We start from the raw sequence: 20038 nt of genomic DNA, 5'->3' as shown, positions 1-20038 counted from the left end.
TGCAAGGATGCAGAAATGCCCATGTGGGGAATTAGCTCTTGAAATGGAGGTCAGGTTCAAAGAGAACAGAGTGGGTCCTACAGACAGAAGGCATGGTGAGGTTGTCTTGAGGTGGGGGTATACTGTGGCTAAGGCTTAGCTATACAACCCTTAGCCCCAGACTGACTCAGCCCTTCCTACAACAGTTAGACCACCTGGGGCCGACATGGAGCAAGACCTTCATCAGAGGGGTAGGAGGAAGAGTCAGGTTATTAGTTCATTCTGGCTGTGTCGTGTTCACTTGCAGAGGCTCCTGACTCCAAGAGCCCAGGCCACTGAGGAAGAATGTATCCCACCGTCTTAGTTTTTTGGACTGCTCTAAGAAAATATCACAAGGTGGGTGGCTTCTTAACAACAGAAATACATTTCTCACAGCTTTGGAGGCTGGGAGTCCAAGATCAAGGCAACCATAGATTGGGGGTCCTGGTATGAACCACTTCCTGGTTCGTAGTTGACTGTCTTCTGTGTCCTCACAGGACAGATAGGGAGAGGGAGCTCTCTGGGGTCTCTTTATTACGGCACTAATCTCATTCATGAGGGCTGAACTCTTGTGACCTAATTACCTCCCAAGGCCCCACCTTCTAATACCATCACATTGTGGGTCCAGTGCCAATATATGAATTTTGTGGGGACACATGCAGACCATATCACCTTTTCTTTTCTTCCTTTCTCCTTCTCTTTCTCCTTCTTCTTCTTCCCCCCTTCTCTCCCTTTCATCTTCTCCCTCTCTCTCTCCCTTTTCCCCTCTCCCCAACTCTATTTCCCTCTCTCTTACTCTCTCCTTCCTTCTTAGAGGCTTATGACATCATCACAGACAACCATTTTCAACAAGAGCTAATTTTGTTTGCTAAACATTTTGAGCTGATCTTGAAACGTGAGCCTGAAAGTGATTTGTCAGGGGCATCCTGAAGAAGTAATTTCTCTGTGTTCAGCAATCTGTCAATCGCACCTTTGTTTCTCCCAGCCCGGAGTGCAGTAAGGAAGCCCGTCTCTGTGTGCCTGCCTCTATTCCCTCTCTCTGTCTCCCATCCGGTTCTCTCTGTGAACCAGGAATAGTCCTGGTCTTGAGATGCTAGTCGGTAGAATGACAGCTGACCCTGCTGAGGTGGCTTGCCTCATCTCCCACCAGAAGGTGTTCTGAGTCTGGGCGTGACCCAACCATGAGGCATGTTTGTCTGCCTCATGCTTCGTCCTGTTTTCCTGATGTCAGATTCCAAACAGAGCTACCTCATGTTCAAAGAAGACAAACAAGGCAGCTAAGATATTTGGGAGGACTGCCAGCTTGATTGCTTAACATTTGCTCACGCTGTGCGTTAGACTAGAAAGAGCAACAGGCACGCCTCATTTCAGCTAGTGCACGATCGAAGTATCAGTTGGCGCACAGACAACAGAAGAGACATTGTTTCTTGGGTGATTGCTCTCTGCCAAACATTATGGCAGGCATTTGATAGGTATTAAGTCTAATCTTTGAGATAACCCACGGGGGAAGATACTGGTACCCTCAATGTTAGAGGAGGAACCGAGCCTCGGAAGGGTTAAATATTGGCCCCAAGCAGCCCAACAACAAGTGACAGAGCCAGGGTGAGGACCAGGGTCCCCAAAGCCTGAACCATGCACCACAATATACTTCCTTTCAACCTCACCAGTCAGGAAGGGGCAGAAAAGAAGGCGTATATGCCACTTGCTTTAGCACCTGTGGGGGCAGTCGGTTTGAGCTGATGTTAGGAAAGCAGTTACTTATAAGGGGGTTTGTGTCCCCAGGTAAGGAGTTCCGCCCTCTGGCTAGAATTCCCAGAAAGGAACTGAATATGAAGATCCACAGATCAGCTTCCTCTAGAATCCCTCCCCAGTGCTCTGTGACCAATGAGCAGCACTCTGTTTCCTTCCTTGAGCAGCTCTGGATCTTCCTGGAAAGCCCATGCATATGGTCTAGGTTTTCTTTGTGACAGAATGTTTAAGTCCAGCCCGTCATCTGAGGAAAACAATGTCTCCTCCTGACACGCACTCCAGGCTGCTGGTGCCATCAGACATTGGCTGGTGGAAATGAAAAGAATGAAGTCATTAGCAATAGAATGAAGTCATTGGCAATAGCTGTTGGCTTGGCCACTAGGCGTACCGTTCAGTTTATGAAGCAGCCGGTGTCCCTGTGCTCCCTTCCTGAGGGGACAGAGTTCTATTGTAGGTCCTAAACATCTTCATTCTGCCCGTGGTTCTGTGACCACCTCATCACCCACCCAGTCCCCCAACCAGTTTAAAGCAGGGCAGAGAACAAGCAGGCTCTCCTCTAGGATACGGAGACACGGCTCTTCATGAGTGCCTCACCTGCTAGCTCTGGTCCCGGCCTCTGTCTAGCTGGTTTGGACCCCTTGCTGGCCCAGACATGGGGTATCTGCCAGACCCTCCCACTTTGCAGTTTCTGGCCCTGCCCCCTGTCACTGCCCAGCATGACAGATGGGTGGGGAGTATCATGGAATCGTGGGTCAGAAGATGCCAGAGCTTGAAGCCTTCATTTTGGTGAGAAGGAAACCGTCCAAGGCAGGGAGGGGGCGTGAAGTAATTTGACAAGTGTCTACATGGTTACAAATCCAACACCGAAGTCTGAATCTCCTGGTTCCTATCCAGAGATCTTTCCATCATTCAAAGGAACCAGGCTCGTTGGGGGAGATAATAATTAGAAGAATCTAGAAGGCTTTCCCTTGCCCATCAGGGCTGCTTCACTGGCTTCATTAGTGGAATAATTTCTGGTTTCCTTCAAATGCTATACACGCCTAGGGTGGCTTCGTTCCCTTCATCACTAAGACATGCCAGTGCTGGGCCTAGAAATATTCTCAGCAGCATCTTCTAGATCATGATTCTTAGGTGTCTCCACAAGACAAACGGACAAACTCTGCAGAAGACACTGTGACTCCATTATGGGGAAGAGAGTGACCCAGAGAGCAGTCGCTTGCGTTAGCCTGCGGTGGGCAGCATGCCTGGCGTCTCAGAGTCAACAAGCCAGCAAGCCGGCCTATAATTGGGCCCTCCACTAACGCTGGAGAGGTCCAAGGCAAATGGATAAATGGAGGCTCACATGTCGTGTGTCTAAATATTTGAGAGTTATAAACCAGGCTAACAAACTGTTGGACAATATTTGTTCTTTCCTCCTGCCTTGACAAATACATCTTTATAACCTCAAAGGCAGATTCTAATTCTGTACCTGTGAATTCCTGGAACAAGGAAGGACAGGAGGAGGAAAGCCTCAGTCCTGCCCACAGCCCTCCCTTTTTGTTTTATTACATGAGGACCCTTATGCCAAAGCAGGGAGACACCCTAACCCTCTCCCACATTCCATAGACCAGGAAAGAGGACTGCACAGGCCAAAACGAGGGCAGGAAATTCCTGGGTCCTGGAGATATATATATATATATATATATTTTATACAAGGTAAGAGCTATCACATGTCCCTTTATTTATTTGTTTATTTATTTATTTATTTTTTCAGCGTAACATTATTCATTATTTTTGCACCACACCCAGTGCTCCATGCAATCCGTGCTGGGTCCTGGATATTTACAGCTTGGAGTAGAAGGGAAGGTGTGGACCTTGAGTAGGCATGGCCACCTTACCTGAAGGAGGCCCAGAGCAGGGGTCCGTAAAGTGTGGGATCCAGGGTGCCTGGGTAACTCAGCTGGTTAAGTGTCTGCCTTGGGCTCAGGTCATGATCCTGGAGTCCTGGGGTTGAGTCTCTCAGTGGGGTCCTGCTCAGCAGGAAGGCTGCTTCTCCCTCTCCCTCTGCTCCTCCCCAACTTACGCTCAACTCACTCTCTCTCAAATAAATAAATAAAATATTTTAAAAATATATAAATAAATAAATGAAAGTGTGGAATCCAAGGCAGGTCCTCTTCCCCATTATAAGGACAGTATTGTTAAAAGGATTTCTATTTTATAGATGAAGTAATTGTAGCTCAGAAAACTCAAGTGACTTTTTACAGGCATACACCAGCAACCAGAAGAGCTAGGACTTGAACCTGAGTCTGCCTGCCTCCAGACACCTGCTGTCCCCCTTCACCATGCTACTTCCCCCATCACCCATCCTCACCCGGGAAATGCAGTGAGCTTCTCCCTGCCATGGGTCTGGACTTCTATGGCCTCTCACCCCTAGTAAAATGGAAACAAGCTCTTTAGTGATCACCCTGCTTCCTGTCTGGCCCCCACATCCACTAGGCCTCTCTGAGGTAGGAAAGCCATGACACACCCCCTTCTTAACTCCCTGCCTTCTGGACCATGTCCAGGGGCCTAATGGTGGGCCCATCATGCCCTCTTGTAGTCTGCTCAAGTGCATTTCAGTCCTGCACATGCTAGTTCCTCTTCTGTCCTTCACCTCAGGCCTCCCCCAAACCTCTCCTAACCAGCTCCCACTTATCCTCCTCATCTGGGCTTAGAGGGCACCCGTTGACTCCCTCACTCCAGTTCTAAGGTCAGTGATTTGTTAATTAACTCCCTACACTCAGCAGCTGCAGGCATCACGCCCCAATGCCTAGCACCCGGTGACAGAGTGAGCCACCCACAAATGCTCTTTGAACTAATGAGGTCCCCATAAGAGGGGGATGCTACCCCCACCCCAGTCTCCATTCTATGTTCAGACTGAATTAACCCCTTCTGAGAGATAAGAGCAGAAGAGAGCCATTACTGTTGCGAGATCGGTGCCAAATGACCAACACTTCCTGGATCCTCTTGACACACTGGAACAGTCTCCCCCTAAAAGGCAGTAGGTGGGAGCTAGCGGAGTCTGGCCCAGGACCACAAGTCCTAATTGCTCCCTGGGGCAGGAGAGGGTGTCACCACCATACAATCAGGCCAAACAGAAAATTCTTCCTTCCTTCTCTCATTCAGTGAATGGGGACCAAACCTGAATCACCATTGAGGGATACTCAGGAGCCTTAGACAATGGAGTTTGCCCTTGAGTAGCTTAGAAACGCCAGTGGACACAAATGAGATGAATTTTGATAAAGGTTTGCCATGTGGGAGGGTTGAGCTGGTATCCTGTGCTCACCTTGGGAGGAAGGCGAGGCCTTACCAGAGTCTGCCAGGTCCCTCATCTCCTTCAAATCTTTGCTCTAAAGTTACCTTATTGACGAGGTCATCCCTGCCTGCCGTGAGTGGGTCGAGCACATTGTGGTCACTGAGGCTGCCTGGCCTGTTGCTTGCAGGGACTGTAGGATCAGCGGGCAGCAACAGGCTGTGCCCTAGACTCTGGGTCCAACAGCTCTGGGAGCCCTGACTCTACCAGCTGTGGGACTCAGAGTGAGTCCCCTAACCTCTCCAAGTGTGCACCCTTAGAGCTAGGAGGGAGAATGTTTCTTGACCCCTACAGAATTTCTGTAGGAACAAGAAAGACATTGTCCCACTCCTCTTGGGACTGCTAGAAAGGAACCCACTCTGTCACCTGTCAAGAGCTGGGCTCATGTCAGTGAGGCTGCTGTCGGCTAACATACGCGCTCACTCACATGCTCCTGATACCTGGGATGGCCATCTCCTAGATCACCACGTCTTGCCCCTGGAAAGTCAAATTGGACAACTGGACCGACCCAAAAGGCAGCCCTAGCACCAGTGTGCTGTCCTACTTACTCCGCAGGTTTGGCCCAGCATTCCCTGGTCCACACGGCCAACTGCAGGAAAGAGCCCCCAGATGGCCTCGCCACTCTGGGCCATGGGGATCCCACCCATCACCGGACTCCAGCCAGACCTCACAGCACCCCACATAAAAGGCATAAAAGGCCGTAGAAAGTAGGAGACACCTGTACCCCAATCATAAGGCCATTTTTAGTCTGTAGTGGTGTTTCCTGATGTTGCTACTTACAAAAACTAGTCACTGTAGAAAACACAGAAAATTAATGCAAGTCTATAGAAGGTTTTTAAATCCTGTTAGTCTACCACCCAGAGATAAGCGCAGCTCATATATGCATATACCCTCCTAATCTTTTTTTTTACCACATATAAAAAAATTAGACATTAGATATTAGAATTAAAGCTTTCATAATGTCTTGTTTACGTAGACATTTGGTATCCCTGCCCTATTTACTTGGCATGAAATCAGTAGCATATCCTACATCATCAAATAGTTTTTGAAAATATTTGTATGACTATGTACTGCCCTATGTTAGAGGTCTAAACATAACTCATTTGATCGCTATGTAGTATTAGATATTAGGCTGAGACAGTTCCAACAGAAACTTGGTTCCTTCTCCTCTTCTTCACCTTTCTTTCCGACTTTCCCAGTCTTTCATCACCGACTACCCTCCTGCCCAGGCATATGCCAGGCTGAATGGGAGGCTCCAAATAAGACCCGACCCCTACCCCAGCCTGGCTGCCTGTTCACATGAAGACAGAAGACAGTGCACTCTTCAGAAAGCAGAACAGGAGCCTCATGCCAAGTGAGGGGTTAGGGGGGTGAAGGTCATAGGAGGCGTTTCCAGATGGGGTGGGAAATCTCCAGGAAGAAGACATTGGAGCACTTCCCACACTGGGGCCAGAACACACTGGACCGAAGGAGGGCAAATACTCAGAATTCAGCACAGACCCCGTGTGTCCAGGTACACCCCACCCAAGAGAAGGCTGAGTCCCTGAATCTGGACCAAGCCTTCTGCCTGCAAACATGGCTCCTGTCCCGCTCAGCTAACAGCCTTAGAGGGAGACAGATATTAATCAATCACATAACTTCACAAATGAAGATAAAAATTACAGCTGGTCCAGGAAGGAGAGATGGGTAGTACTATGAGGACATATAACCTGGGTTCCCTCGGGAGACAGAAATGTGGCCAGCCCCATGTGGAAGGAAGGAGCAGGTTGGAGAAAGACCCAGAAGAATGATGGTGTGGAAAGCAGAGCAGCAAGGCAAGGTGGAATCCAAGGGGTGGGCGGAGCCAGACCACGCAGGCCTGATAGGCCATGCTGGTTTCTTATCTTGGGAGGAACGGGAGCTGTTGGAGGGCTTTAAGCAGGGAGCAGCCAAGATCAGATTTTGATTTTGAAGAGTGTGCTCTGGCTGTGAGCGAGTCACTGGCTCAGGGGCGGGGGCAAGAGTGGGTGCAACACGGACTGGAAGAGGCTGTGTTGGAGCTGGGGCAGGCTGACGGTGACTTGGGCCAGGGTGGTGGCAGAGGGGATGGGAAGAAGTGGAAGGATTGGATCGATATTTCCAGAATCAAGTTTGAGTCAATAATGTGATTTTTTTTTCAAAGAAATTCCCGTTGAAGTACACTTGTGAGCTAGAAACATGAACCTGTTAGCTACAAGAGGTGCTCACATTAGCAGGATGTCTCCTTAGACAAAGTCCCTGGGCAGACATCCTAGTGAAGGCAGAAAGGAAGGAAGTGGGACAGGCCCCAGATGGGGAGTTGCAGTGAGGGACCGGGCACCAGGGGGCAGCACAAGGGGCTCAGTCTCTGAGTTGCAACAACTAGACCTGCCCACAGAACCCGGCAAGTCACTTTGCAGCCCCACACCTCACTGTGTACATCTGCTCGTCGGGAAAACAACGCGGGCTCTGCACCCACCCCCACTCCTGTTGTTGTCAGGATGGCAGATTAGATCATTTCGGAGGATCCTGCCAACCTCAAGTGTCTTAGGAAAGGAACTTGGCCATGCGCCAGGCTGCCCTAAGAATGAAGCCAACTTCCAGTAATCACCCCTGGGGTCCGAGGTTCCAGGAGAAAGTGGAGCCCTTGAGCTCCAGACCGGAGTCCTGGGTGTCCAGGCAGGACTGTGGCTGAAGGCCAGGAGAAGGCAGTCCTGGCTGGCTGTGACTTGTAGGTTCCTGGAGCCGTAGGGGCTGGTACAGCAGGGACGGGACCTTCCAATGTAACTATCTCCAGTGGTTGACACAGCACAGAGAAGTACATGTCGGAAGGCACCCCGTGATTTGTGGAGAAAACACGTGCTCTGGGGGCAGGCCCCTCCAAAGCACTCCCAGCTCCTCTGGGAGACAGATCTGGAAAAAGTCTGTTTCCACTTAACCTCTGGTTTCTGCGGAGTCTCTCTGAGCCTCAGGTTCCTCATCTGTAAACTGGAAATGCCCACATCTCCCTGCAGAGGCGCTGGGATGGTGGGGCATATATCAGACACTCCGTAATGGGACGAGTTGCTGCGAATTTGAACTCAAGCCCCCCTGTGAATGGGGTGTCGGATCTGGGCTCGCCCACACGCGCTGCAAGGTCGTTCTTTCCCCCACTCCATGCAGGCAAATTGCTGACAGTGGCAAAGCCACGTTGCCATGCTTGGTGGGGGGGGGGGGACTGCTTTGGTTTCGGATTTAATAAAATTTTTTGAAAAGGGGATATTTGGGTTTGGTTTCATCTAGGGTTTGGCAAATGTGTGTGATTTGCTTCTCCTTGTGGCTGGGCGGCGTCTCCGGTTCAGGTCCTGGGGGGAAAGAGCAACTAGGGGGCTTTAGGACCCGGCTGCCCGTCGGCTGGACCCCGAGGTCCCGGGTCCCAGGTCCCTGGAGCGGCGGGTAGACAGGCTTGAATGAGAGGCTGGCGGAGACCGGACTGAAACCGCTCAGGGTGGAATAGCTCCGCCGTCGCCAGGCAACCGCCCTGACGCAACGCAAAAAAAAAAAAAAAAAAAAAAAAAAAGTCCCTTAAAAAAAAGAATAGTGCTGAGAATTCACGGGAGCAGAGAGAAAGGGAGGCAGAAGCCAGCTCAGCCCCGAGGCCGGAGCCAGAGGTTGCGGCGCCAGAAGCCCACGTCCCGAGAAGAAGGCTGGGAGCTAGGGACTCCCTTGGAAAGGGCCTTGGAGCGCCTCGGAAGGTGGGTTCGCGACCCGGGAGAGACGTTCCCAGGACTGGGGTTGGAGCTGGGTGCCCCGCTGAGGGTGGTGCGGCTGTGGCCCAAAGGCGGCTGCAGGGGAGGGGGCTTGAGATCGCAGGTCCCTAGAGCAGGCACAGGCAGAGAGCAGTCTGGCGGTGGGGGGTGGGGTGTAGGGGGGAGTGGCTGGCGAGCACTGATCCCAAAGCACCCTGGAGTGGACACCCCGCAACCCTCCCGCAGGAGAGCGGGATCCTGCCTCACCGTCCCTGGAGGCTCACTTGTCTCATGGGGAATGGGACAGCCTGCTGGACTCTCTCTCCCACATCCTTGCTGTTCCCTTCCATGGCTAAGATCTTGATGGAGATTTGGGGTACACTGAGAGGGAGGAGCCCCACTCAGTCCCTCCAGGTCTATTCCCAGAATGTTTGTCGTCTCTAAGGTCACCTTATCCCCTCCAACCTACTTCAGGCATAGTGACATCAAGGTCCTGCCCCAAGGAAGCAGTCCCTAACTCAGGAGAAGTGACCCAGGGCACTTGGGCCCTGGGTGTTCTGAAGGGCTGAGGCCAGTGTGATCAGAGGGAACTGCACTGCCCAAAGGGCCCCAGGGGAAGGAGCAGGTCAGCCTTGAGACTGCCCCCCCACCTCCACCCCAGGGTTCACTAAGAGAAGGCAGGAAGGTCTGTGGTCCTTGGCTTGGGCACAGGTGTCTCCCTCTACCAAGTCAGGTTGATGTTCTGCTTTTAAAATAATCCCTTATTGTCTTTGTCTAGTTTTCATTCTCTGTGGCATGTGGTTCCTCCTGAGAAGGTCCAGAAGGTAGGCTGATTCTAGGTTGGTGGGTCATGACCTCCTCTTAAACTCACAGGCACGTTTGCCGGGATTAAGTTGCCATCAACTCCCAGCCATTTCTGGTGAATCCCAGGTGGGATGAGCTCCGGTCACCATCAACAGCAGAATCCCCTAAGTGCCTAAGGGAGCCAGGGCTTCAAAGCAGCTTCCCTTCTGATGCCCCAGAGATGGTCCTGCCGCCCACAGGACAAGGGGTGGAGAGGGGAGAGTGCTGTCTCTCTGTGAGAGTGCTGTCCAGGAAGAGCGAGGAGGCCATGGCGCCTCTAGCCTGACCACGAGCGCTCATTTCTGCTAGTCTGTTTTTAAGAGGTTTGGCAGAGCAGCCATGAGCTGTGCTTAGAGTGGATAAAGATAACAGCTCTTTTCTAAGTACATTTACGGAGCAGGTGCTGCTTGAGAACCCTTGTCATCCTTTGGTCATTTTATTCTCACAATAGCCCCCGGAGGGGCCACTGTATCCCCATTTTGCTGATGGGACTCCAAGAAACTAGGTAACTCTGTATGGCTCAGGTGGCTAGTGAAAGAGCAGGGAGAGTCAGCCTCCTGTGCCTGACTCGTAAGACAGTGCTCTCAAAGGAAAACTGCTTTAGGAGATCCGAGGGAAGAGGTCCAGAGAGGGGGAGAAAAACAGTTGCACCCAGAGAAAATGAGAGCTCTGTGGCAGGGCTTATCCTGTGTCCGGGGACTGTGCGCTACCATCCTGAGGGACCCCGTGCAGACAGGAAATCCATCTCTTGCGTCAGGAACCTGAAAGGCTCTGCAGTCGGACTGGCTCGCTTCAACCACACTTGTCTCAAGTGTAAAGAAGGGCTCTCCCTCACCCCCTTCTTCTCCCTGCCCACCAGACGTCCCCCAACTTTTCAGGCACTTGTTTCTCTCTTGTCCTCCCAAATACATGTATGGATTTGCACAAGATGAATAGTCCCATTTCCGTATCTACCAGCTTGGCCTCCCTCCAAAACAAGACTCTGATGGGGAAGTAAATTAAGGCAGTGCCTAACTGTTTGCTCAGAGAGACCCACAGAGCCCCAGGCCAAGGGGGGAGAAACTGCTTGTTAAGCTTCTCACACACTCGGGTGGTTTTCTCTAGGTAAATTTTGCTAGTGGAAAACTCCTGTGGTCCCACACGAGCATCTGGAATTTTCAGACCCCTCTGGAGCTATGCTGTAACTGGCTGTGGCTCTTTGCTTGACTGGGATGTTGAGCTGCTTGCAAAAGCTGGAAGATGAATGATAAGCTGACCGGTTTGCTCCCTGGTTTATAGAATAAGGTTGAGAGAGTTCTTACTAATTGGAAATCTCCTAGGATTAGCCTGGATGGCTCTCAATACACAAATGTACCCTGGGACGTGGATTGGGGTGAGGAGAAAGGAAGGAAAAGGTAAATTCTGAAGTAGTGGTCAGGCTGACCTCGGAAGGTGTGAGGCGGGGCTACAGAGAGCGGGGGGAGCAGGGAGAATGAGAAGGGGGGTGGGAAAGGGGGTTAGTCGGGAACTTGGCAATCAGCCTGTAGAGTTTGGGCTGCCCTAGAGGGTCGACTTGCCAACATGAGTTTGGAAGGCTGCAAATGTCAGCTTTTCCATGGTTAGGACAGTTGCCCTGGTGCGTGAAAGCCTAGAGCTTCCCCTGCCCCAATTCTCTCTGGAGAAGTGTGGGAGAGAAAGGAAAGAAAAAAAGAGAGAAGGTGGGCAGGAGGAGAGATTAGAGGCTTGCACTCCCCACACCATCTGCTTTCCTTCTGAATGCTCCCTGACCCCTACCCCAAGCATGGAACAGGCTTACCCAGAAACCTGGAAAAGTCCTTAGGGAAGGGAGTGCATAGGGCAGCAGCCCATCTCCTTGTGGGCACTGGCCAGTCCAGGGAAGGTTCTCATCCTTAGGGGTAGAGGAGTAATAAGCTCCCTGGCATCAGCAGCCTCCTCCCCATAAGCCCCTGCCCAGCAACCTTTACAGAGCCCTGGGAAGGGGCCAGGGTTCATCTTATCCAGGGGTATAGCCTGAGCTCCCTTTCTTCAAGGTAATCTCTCCGGTATGGCCAGAAATCCACCCCCCACCCTGCCCCCCACACACCCAGAATCTGATCTAATTGTGGGAGCTAGTAATGGGTCCCAAAAGACTTCCTCATACATCTTGTCCCTTGAGACCTCGAAGGGAAGGCCCAGCTCAGAGCTGCTTTTCCGGCTACATAATGGGCCCAGACAGTGACCTTCACTGTGGCCGCAGTTTCAAGGCTTACTGAAGGCCGAGCAGCATTTCCTCATTCCAGGAAACCAACAGAGCCTCTGAGTGTGAACTGGGCACTTCAGTCGCAGAGGCCAGCTGGGGAACTCTCAAGCGATGAGTACCCAGGTCCTGGATCGGGATCCTTGCCTGACAGGCCTCTCAGGGCCCTGACTCTCCCCCTCCCTTCACCCCCACAGTGTGAAAGGAAAGTGACACTACCTCCTTAGTCCGGTGAGCATTGACATATGCGGTGCCCTGGGGACACTGAGATTCTATTAACTGCCTTAAGTCATAACTCTAGGGTTTGGCTGGGTTGGATTTTGTTTATTTGTTGGATGGCAACCCCTGCAAGGAAGGTGAAGGCGAGCCACGTTAGCAGGTTGGATGAAAGCAAGCCTCAGACCACATTGTGCCGTAGATATAGACATTTTTTTTTAAAGATTTTATTTATTTATTTGACAGAGATCGCCGGCGGGGGCAGGGGAGCAGGCTCCCCGCTGAGCAGAGAGCCCGATGCGGGGTTCGATCCCAGGACCCTGAGATCATGATCTGAGCTGAAGGCAGAGGCTTTAACCCACTGAGCGACTCAGGCGCTCCTGTAGACATTTTTTTAAAGAAAGATTTTATTTATTCATTTGAGAGAGAGAGAGATAGAGCACAAGCAGGGGGAGCGGCAGAGAGCGAGGGAGAAGCAGGCTCCCCACTGAGCTCAGAGCCTGACATTAGGTTCAATCCTATGACCTGGAGATTATAACCTGAGCTGAAGGCAGACGCTTAGCCGACTGAGCCAACCAGGCATTCCCCTATGTAGACACTTTTTTAAAAAAAGATTTTTATTTATTTCACAGATAGAGAGACAGTGAGAGAGGGAACACAAGCAGGGAGAGTGGGGGTGGGAGAAGCAGGTTCCCCACAGAGCAAAGCGCCCGATGTGCAGCTAGATCCCAGGACCCTGGGATCATGACCTGAGCCAAAGGCAAATGCTTAATTACTGAGCCACCCAGGCACCACTATAGACATTTTGTGAACAACTATTTGCAGACAGGCCCAGCAGAATTCATACAGCTTGTTCTTTGGACTGGGTGAGGTCGCAGCCATCTGTCCCACTAGGTGTCCTGACCACGCCTCCCCTGAGAGCTCACTGGATTCCTTCACCTACTGCCTCTCCAGGTCAAGATGTCTCGAGTAATTTTCACCAGCCACATATCTTGAATACCTCTGTTTTCACCAAGGAGATTGCATTTCTAACATTTACTCTGTTAATTATCAAATGCCCGGTGTGGAGCAGAGAGAAGGACAGCCAGAGCACCTGCCAGAGTCCCCCTGGAGTGCAGACCCTCTGCTGAGGCGCCTGGCCAGGACGGGGGAGTCCCAATCGCCATGCGCCCTTGTCGCAGCTAGCTTAATGAAAACATTTAGAAAGGTTTTAAGATCAGTTATAGACACCATGTGACAGATGAGACAATGGTCTTGCCCTCAAGGAGATCAAACCTGTCTGATCAGGGTTGCAGGATAGGAAAGACTATTCGAGCAGCCCAGAGTCCTGAGCTGACGGGAGAGTGATGTTCTGAGCGTTCTGGAGCACACAGACGTACATCAGCTCACTTGAATGGTTTGGCAGCCGTCCCAACCTTTGATAGGCCAAGGAGAGGCCCACCCAAGTGTTGTCATGGATGGGAGGGGACAGTCCTACTAGTGACTAGTAGACTAGTCAGACTAGCGACCAGTGACGTGACTAAGAATTCACGTACCCTCTAGTTCACTGGGACCTTCCAAAGCTTTGAAGTAGGTTCCAGGATGAATCCCATTTCATGGATGGGGAACTTGAGGCTCCTAGAGGGTTAAATCAATTACCCAATGTGGTAGAATTAGTAAGTGTTGGGACTGGGCTATCAGCCCCTGTCCCCCAACACTCAGCCCTGCCCCATCCCTAAACTGCCCTATCTGTTTCTTCCACTACCGAGTCCTACCCTCTGTGAGGTATGAACTTGGCAGCTCAGCAGCCCAGCAGCTCAAGCTGACACGAGTGGGGAGCAAAGTCACTCATCCCACTTTCTGTTCTGCCAGAGCCAACTGTCCCCTCCAAAGCCCAGTGTGGGTGCTGTCCTGCCCTCAAGTTAGCTGCAGACTAGACACTGCTAGGTAGCCTCAGTCCAGCCTGAAATCACCCCTGCCCCCCATCCCCAGCTCCCGAGGACGGGCCCTGCCCAAACACAGGGAAATGCTAAGGGCCCTTCAGTCCCTGGAGAGGTCCGCACGCCCAGACAGAGTATGAAAGTGAAGTGATTTGCACAAGCCCATGAAACTTCTTAGGAAATCCTTGCTAAACCATGAGGCTTTGGAACTTGTAATGCAGAGCAAAATAGAAAGCCTGTCATCAAAACAAATCCCCATTTGAGCTGAACTTTGTCAATTCTGCTTATTTGAAGTTGAAGCCAATTATCCTGTGGATGTGGATACTCCTAAATCAGCCTTGTGTGGGGGCCGAGACACATCCCCGTCTGGAGACACTTTGGTGGGCCACACCCCACAGGGGACGACGGGCACCCCAGTGCCCGTAGTGGTGAAATGGCACCCTGAGTTTCAGTCAGCTGTGAAATGTTCCCTACTTTGATAGTCAGAACACCCTCTTGAACTGTGTCCTACTTTGATCTCTGCAAATTGCTTTAAAGGCCACTTTGTGTCTGCTCTCTACCCCTTAATCCCCAGTGCAATGGCCTTTGGCTAGAACAGTGCTGTGGTCACAGGCAGCAGTGGGCTGGAGCAGCAACAGGCTGCCTCAGCCCCCTCCTGGGCGTCTCTACCTCCATCAGCTCTCCCTGGAGGAGGGCCCCTGCTTCAGACTCCGTATTTCCCATGGCTCCTTCCCCAGTCTCCCTTCCCTGCGCCTCCCCCCTCCCTAGCCTCCCCCACCAGAGGACTTGAGGATTCTCAGGCACCTTTCTCCCTTCTTGTCAGAGCAGAGCAGCCCTTTCCCAGGACCTCACAGCCTTGGAGGGGACGCTGTGGCCTCGACCCTGGGGTGGCCCAGCAGCCCCCTCCCTGCAGCAGCCCTGTGCTTTCTTCTCTCCTTTCCCTGAGGCCATAAATTAGATCTGCAGGTCTGAGGAGCCCAGGAGCCCGGGCCTCTCCCCACAGCAACAGGGAAGCACAAGTCTTTCTTGGTGATTTTCTGGGCAACTTCTTTCACTGGGTAAAATGATAGGAAAGGTTTCCACGTTCCCAGCCCTGTGTGTGGCAGGAGGCCTGTGTGTATGCTCTGAGCTGCCGGGAGCAGAGCCCATCAATTATTCAGCATGGGCTGAGCACTTTGAATGTGCAAAGGTCTGAACAAGTGTTTTTTATAGAATCTTGCCTCACAGTATCCCAGTGAGATGAAGCAAAGCTTCCCGGTATTCTAGACAGTAAAAGCTCAACATGGAGTCAGAAGAGGAATCCGAGCCCAGACAACCCCACTAACCACACACTAACAAAGCTGTGTGACCCCAGGCGAGTCTCGAGACATCTCTGGTTTGCGGTTTGTCTGTGGATGAACTCTCAGGAAGGGCTCTCTGGCCCAGACCATAGTGTGTGGGGGAAAACTTTGTGAACTTTTGTGTAGAGGGTGATTTCAAAATCGTTGTGATTGTTCTCATTATTCTAGGTATGGAAACAGAAACTCTCAATGATAAGTGGAGGTACAACCATTAGCACAGGACACCGGAAACCAAGCTTCACGGAGAGACCCCCCCGGGGTAGTGTGGGTAAGTGGGTTACCTCTGCCCTCTGCTCTCATAGCTCATGGACATGGCGACCACCCACCGCCTGCTGTGGTCTAGACTCTGCGCGTGTCAAGGTGGAGGAAGTGTGGAGGCCGCTGTGCCCAAACTGCGCATTTTGCAGGGGAGAAGCAAAAGCCCTGAGAGGGGAAATGAGTCACCTCCGTCGCTCAGGATGGGACAGGGTCCCTGGAGCTGACTCTCAGACTAGGGGCTCTTTTCTCTCCGACCCTGGGCTGGGTTTGTCCAAAATGGCTGTCTCCTTCCCGTCTGCCAGCATCAGGGCTGAGACCCTGGCTGGGAGGCTGCCTGGGCGGCCTGGAGCAGGGAAGTCCAGGGGAGTTAGGAACCCAGCCCACTGAGTCTCCCTGCACCTCCTGGGATCCCCAACTGGGCCTCAGCCCATCAGCTTGTCGTCCTGTGCCTACAGCCTCGGGTCTGGACATCCCAGCTGCCCCTGGAACTGGCCTGGGAGCACCAGGCCCCCAACAGCAACACCACGGTCAAAAGAAATCAGTTCTGTCTCCCCTACCAGGCACGTCACTCACATTCCAGAAAGTCATGTGACTTGTCCAGGGGGGTGTCATAGTCATGAATGGCAGAACTTTCCTAAGGCTCAGGTCCCCTCACTTGCCAGGCCCTGTCCTGGGAGGCAGGCTCTAGCCTAGGAGAGAGGCCTTCATGCTGTTTGGCTCACCAGTATCAACAGAAGGGGACGTCAGTCTAGCTGTTTGGGTCTCATCCTCCTCAATCGCCCAGATCAATTTTATAGGAAAATGAAGTATTACCAAAAAACTATTTAAATGGCATTATTTTCCCCTGGGATTCCTAAGAACCTGGGCTTTAAAATACTGAAACACTATAAAGCATGTGTTCCTGTTACTTTTCTACAAATGAGGCCAGTGGGGACGTGGTCACAGTGGTGGAGTTGGGAAAATTGGGGCTCAGATGGTAGTTTCCTCACTCACCTGTGTATGACCTGTCAGGCAGGGAAACTCTAGATACTCTTCCTACCTCAGGGCCATTTCAAGGGTTCAAGTAGACGTTTGCACAGTACCTGCCCCATGGTAGCCACTAGAAAATGGTTCTCTTCTCCTCTTCCTCTTGATTCTAGGAATTTGTATTTTTATTCCTGTATTTGGTCAGAGAGGAAATAGCCATTCATGTATTTCTTTTATTTATACCCAAAATAGGTGTTAAAATTGAACTGGTGGTACCAAACCAGCATCCATAAGAAGTATGGGGAGGAATTGGAATCAGATTGTACCTAGACAGATCCCACAGTCAGTACGGGGAGGTGACTCAGGCCCCTGACAGAAGTGCAGCTTAAATTAGCTCAAGCAAAGGAGAGAATGTATTAGTGCATAGGAGTGGGAGTTTCTGTCTTTGGACACTGTTGGGTCCAATGGTTCTCAAGATGTTGACATGTCTCTGTCTCTGCCTCTCTTTTGGTTCTCCTCCCCAAAGTCTTACTCCTTCTCAGTGCAAATGAGTTTTCTCCATGAGGCTGAGAAAGATGCACCCTGGAAACTCCAGCTGAAAAGCCACCCTGTTTCTTCAAATGCCTGTATTTAAATCCCATGAACATATACAGACTGGCCTTGCTTGGCCTTCCACACATCCACTGGATGAGTAAGGGCTAGAATGAATGTCTTAGTCTGGGTCACATGAGCATCCCTGGGGGTGAGGGTGATGGGCAGGGAGCTAGGACTCACAGTCCCTTCCAAATACTGAAATGACACTGGGATAGGCCCCAAAGAAGGGATGCTGAAGACACCCATCCACCTACCAGCTACATCGTAATGTAACTCATGGGGCCCAAGGAGAGAAATGGCAAATACCCAGACCAGTTGGTGCGGAAAGGTGCTAAAAAATTTTTGTGAGGGGAAGAAGTAATTGGTTGCATTTAGAAAGAACAGAAGGTTCTAGAATGAGGTGGTGTTTGGCTCAAAGATTTGGTCATGTTCAAACATGAGGTTATGGAGCAAGGATAAGACATCAGGTTGAGGCCAACCCCCCAAGCCACCCTGCTTTCCAGTTCAGACTTGTTTTGATGCCTGCCAGGAGGAGGCATCCAGGCAGCAAATAGATGACCTCCAGGAAGTGGGAAATGAAGGGTTCTTCTGTGGGGCAGCATTCGGCCCCTGCAAGTGAGCTGTCCCCTGAGGGTTGTAGATCATGGGAGCGGGGGAACAAGCATTTGAGGAAGATCCCATCGACATGCACAACACTGGTACCGTCCCCCTTCCCTTATTATCATCCCCCTCTGCACACCCAGAGCTCACATGCAACAGTATAAACACACACACACACACACACACACACACAATGTCCCAGCACAGTTCACCCCCACCATGGTCCAGTCTCTGCAACATGTCATTCCTCCATCATCTCAGGAGCTCCCTCCCACCACCAGCTCAGACCAAGACATGGAATAAAGATGAGCTATGTAGGTCCAGACCAGCGGGTGTCCCCTCCTGCTTCTGTCACCATGGCAACCTCTGACAGGAGAGAAAACCTGCTTTCTGGCAGCTCCTCAAAGCTCTCTGGCTCCTTTGGGCAGCTCTGTAGGGTACAGGGTCCCCCAGCCTCTCAGCCCGGGTCATAGGCACTCCTGCCAATGGCCAGTGTAGAGCACACACTAGAAATTCACAGCTTGTGTGGGCCACCACCGGAGGTCAGGCCTGAAACATCAACTCTACCCCCAACTCTCCATTTAAGATAAGCATGGGGGCTTATAATTAAACCTGGCTGGAAAAGCCTGTCTTGTCAAAGCTCTGCCTCCACGCCGCAGACCTATTGAGCTGCCCTGAATTTAAGTTTATAAGATGCATGATGGTCCGCCAAGCCCTTTCCCTTCACTCTGTCTTATCCTCTCTATAGCTTTGCAGTGTGGACACTGCAACAGCCCCACTTTCAAAATGGGGGCCCTTTGATTCTCAGCTGGAGGGGCCCCATCTGCCTCTCAGAGGCTTGTGGAAATGTGGGGAGCGGGGAGTTTTTTGGTTGGCATGCTGTTTTAGGACACTGCTGAGCCCTCAGGGGTGGATTCTGTCTCCCCAAATGAATTATACATCCCCCTTCCTTTCCAGTCAGGGCTCTCGGTCTAAGCAACAGGAAACAGTGTTGCCGAAAGGAGTTCACAGAATTGGCGGGCGGTAGAGACCCAAGGGAGAAAACAGGCAAAACCAAGGCAGCTCCAGAAAACAAAGAGTGGAACGCAAGACCCTGTGATTTAAATGGCTTGTCTGAGACAGACTCCGTGGGGTGCTAGGTTTTTACTCACACAATACCTCCAAAATACTTCTGACACCAGATGTGTGATTTTTCCACACCAAACAGCCCTCCAGTTCTCTGCGGGCACCAACTGGGTGTCCTACAATCTCCCTCAGTTTGGACACCATCGAGCCAAGGACAGTGTCAGACCCCGGAAGGGAAGCGTTCAGTCTCGCAGACTGTCTCTGCTTCCCACACCAACTACAAGTCCCGATTATTACCCATACTTCTCACCTACCGGCTGTACATTGGGAATTGTGCAAAACCCCCTCCTCTAAGTCACAAGTTTGATAGAATGGTTCACAAGACTCAGGGAAGCATTTATTTGCATTCACCTGCCAATTAAGGGGTGCATAAGGCAACGTGGGAGGAAGGGATACAGAACCCACATGCCCTCTCCAGGTGTGTCACCCTCCCAGAATTACCGTGTGTGCACAAAACCAGAAGCATTCTGAACCCCTTCAGGTAGGGTTGTTATGGAGGTTCATTACATAGGCGTGATTGATTAAATCATTAGCTATTTGCCATTGACTCAATCTCCAGGCCTTTCCCCCCACCTCCCAAGGCAGGGGCGGGGCTGAAAGTTCCAACCTTCTCATCACAGAATGGGCTTTCCCTTTCCGTGAGTCCCCTGATTAACAAAAACTCCAGTGCAATTAAAAAGACACTCTTTTCACCTCTTTGGCTTTAGGGGGTCTTTCAAGAACTAAGGACAAGGGCACCTGAGTGGCTGAGTCCATTATGCATCTGCTTTCAGCTCAGATCGTGATTCCAGGGTCCTGGAATTGAGTCCTGCATTGGGCTCCCTACTCGGCTGGGAGCCTGCTTCTTCCTCTGCCTCTCATTCCACTCCTGCTTTCTTTCTCTCACAAAAAGCAAATGAAATATTAAAAGCAACAACAACAACAACAAAAATCTAAGGACTAAACCCAAACGTTACAACAAAAAATATTCTCATCACTCCCTCATTCTGATGGCATCACTTAGGACATGCCAAGGGTTTCAGGAGTTCTGTATCAGAACTTGGGGATGGAAACCAAATATAATTCCGTGTTACATATCATGTCCTCCAACAGTCCCTTACAGGGATGACCAGGCTGAG

The 20038-nt window shown here is 51.3% G+C and overlaps 1 protein-coding gene across 2 annotated transcripts in view; it reads left to right on the top strand.

The window, feature by feature from the left end:
• Positions 1-8558: 8558 nt before the first annotated feature.
• Positions 8559-20038, top strand: part of FAM167A (family with sequence similarity 167 member A) — a 42237-nt gene continuing 30757 nt past the window's right edge. Inside the window, exons 1-3 of one of the 2 annotated variants that reach the window (XM_044225057.1) lie at positions 8559-8829; positions 9602-9647; positions 15546-15645. The gene's annotated coding sequence lies outside the window, so the exon portion shown is untranslated. The remainder of the gene's footprint in view (positions 8830-9601; positions 9648-15545; positions 15646-20038) is intronic. The other variant, XM_044225056.1, reaches the window with a different exon arrangement.

This window comes from Neovison vison, chromosome 11 (assembly GCF_020171115.1).
Source record: "Neovison vison isolate M4711 chromosome 11, ASM_NN_V1, whole genome shotgun sequence".
Taxonomy (NCBI): domain Eukaryota; kingdom Metazoa; phylum Chordata; class Mammalia; order Carnivora; family Mustelidae; genus Neogale; species Neogale vison.
The sequence above is the reverse complement of the archived record's forward strand: the minus strand, read 5'-3'. Positions and strand labels throughout refer to the sequence as shown.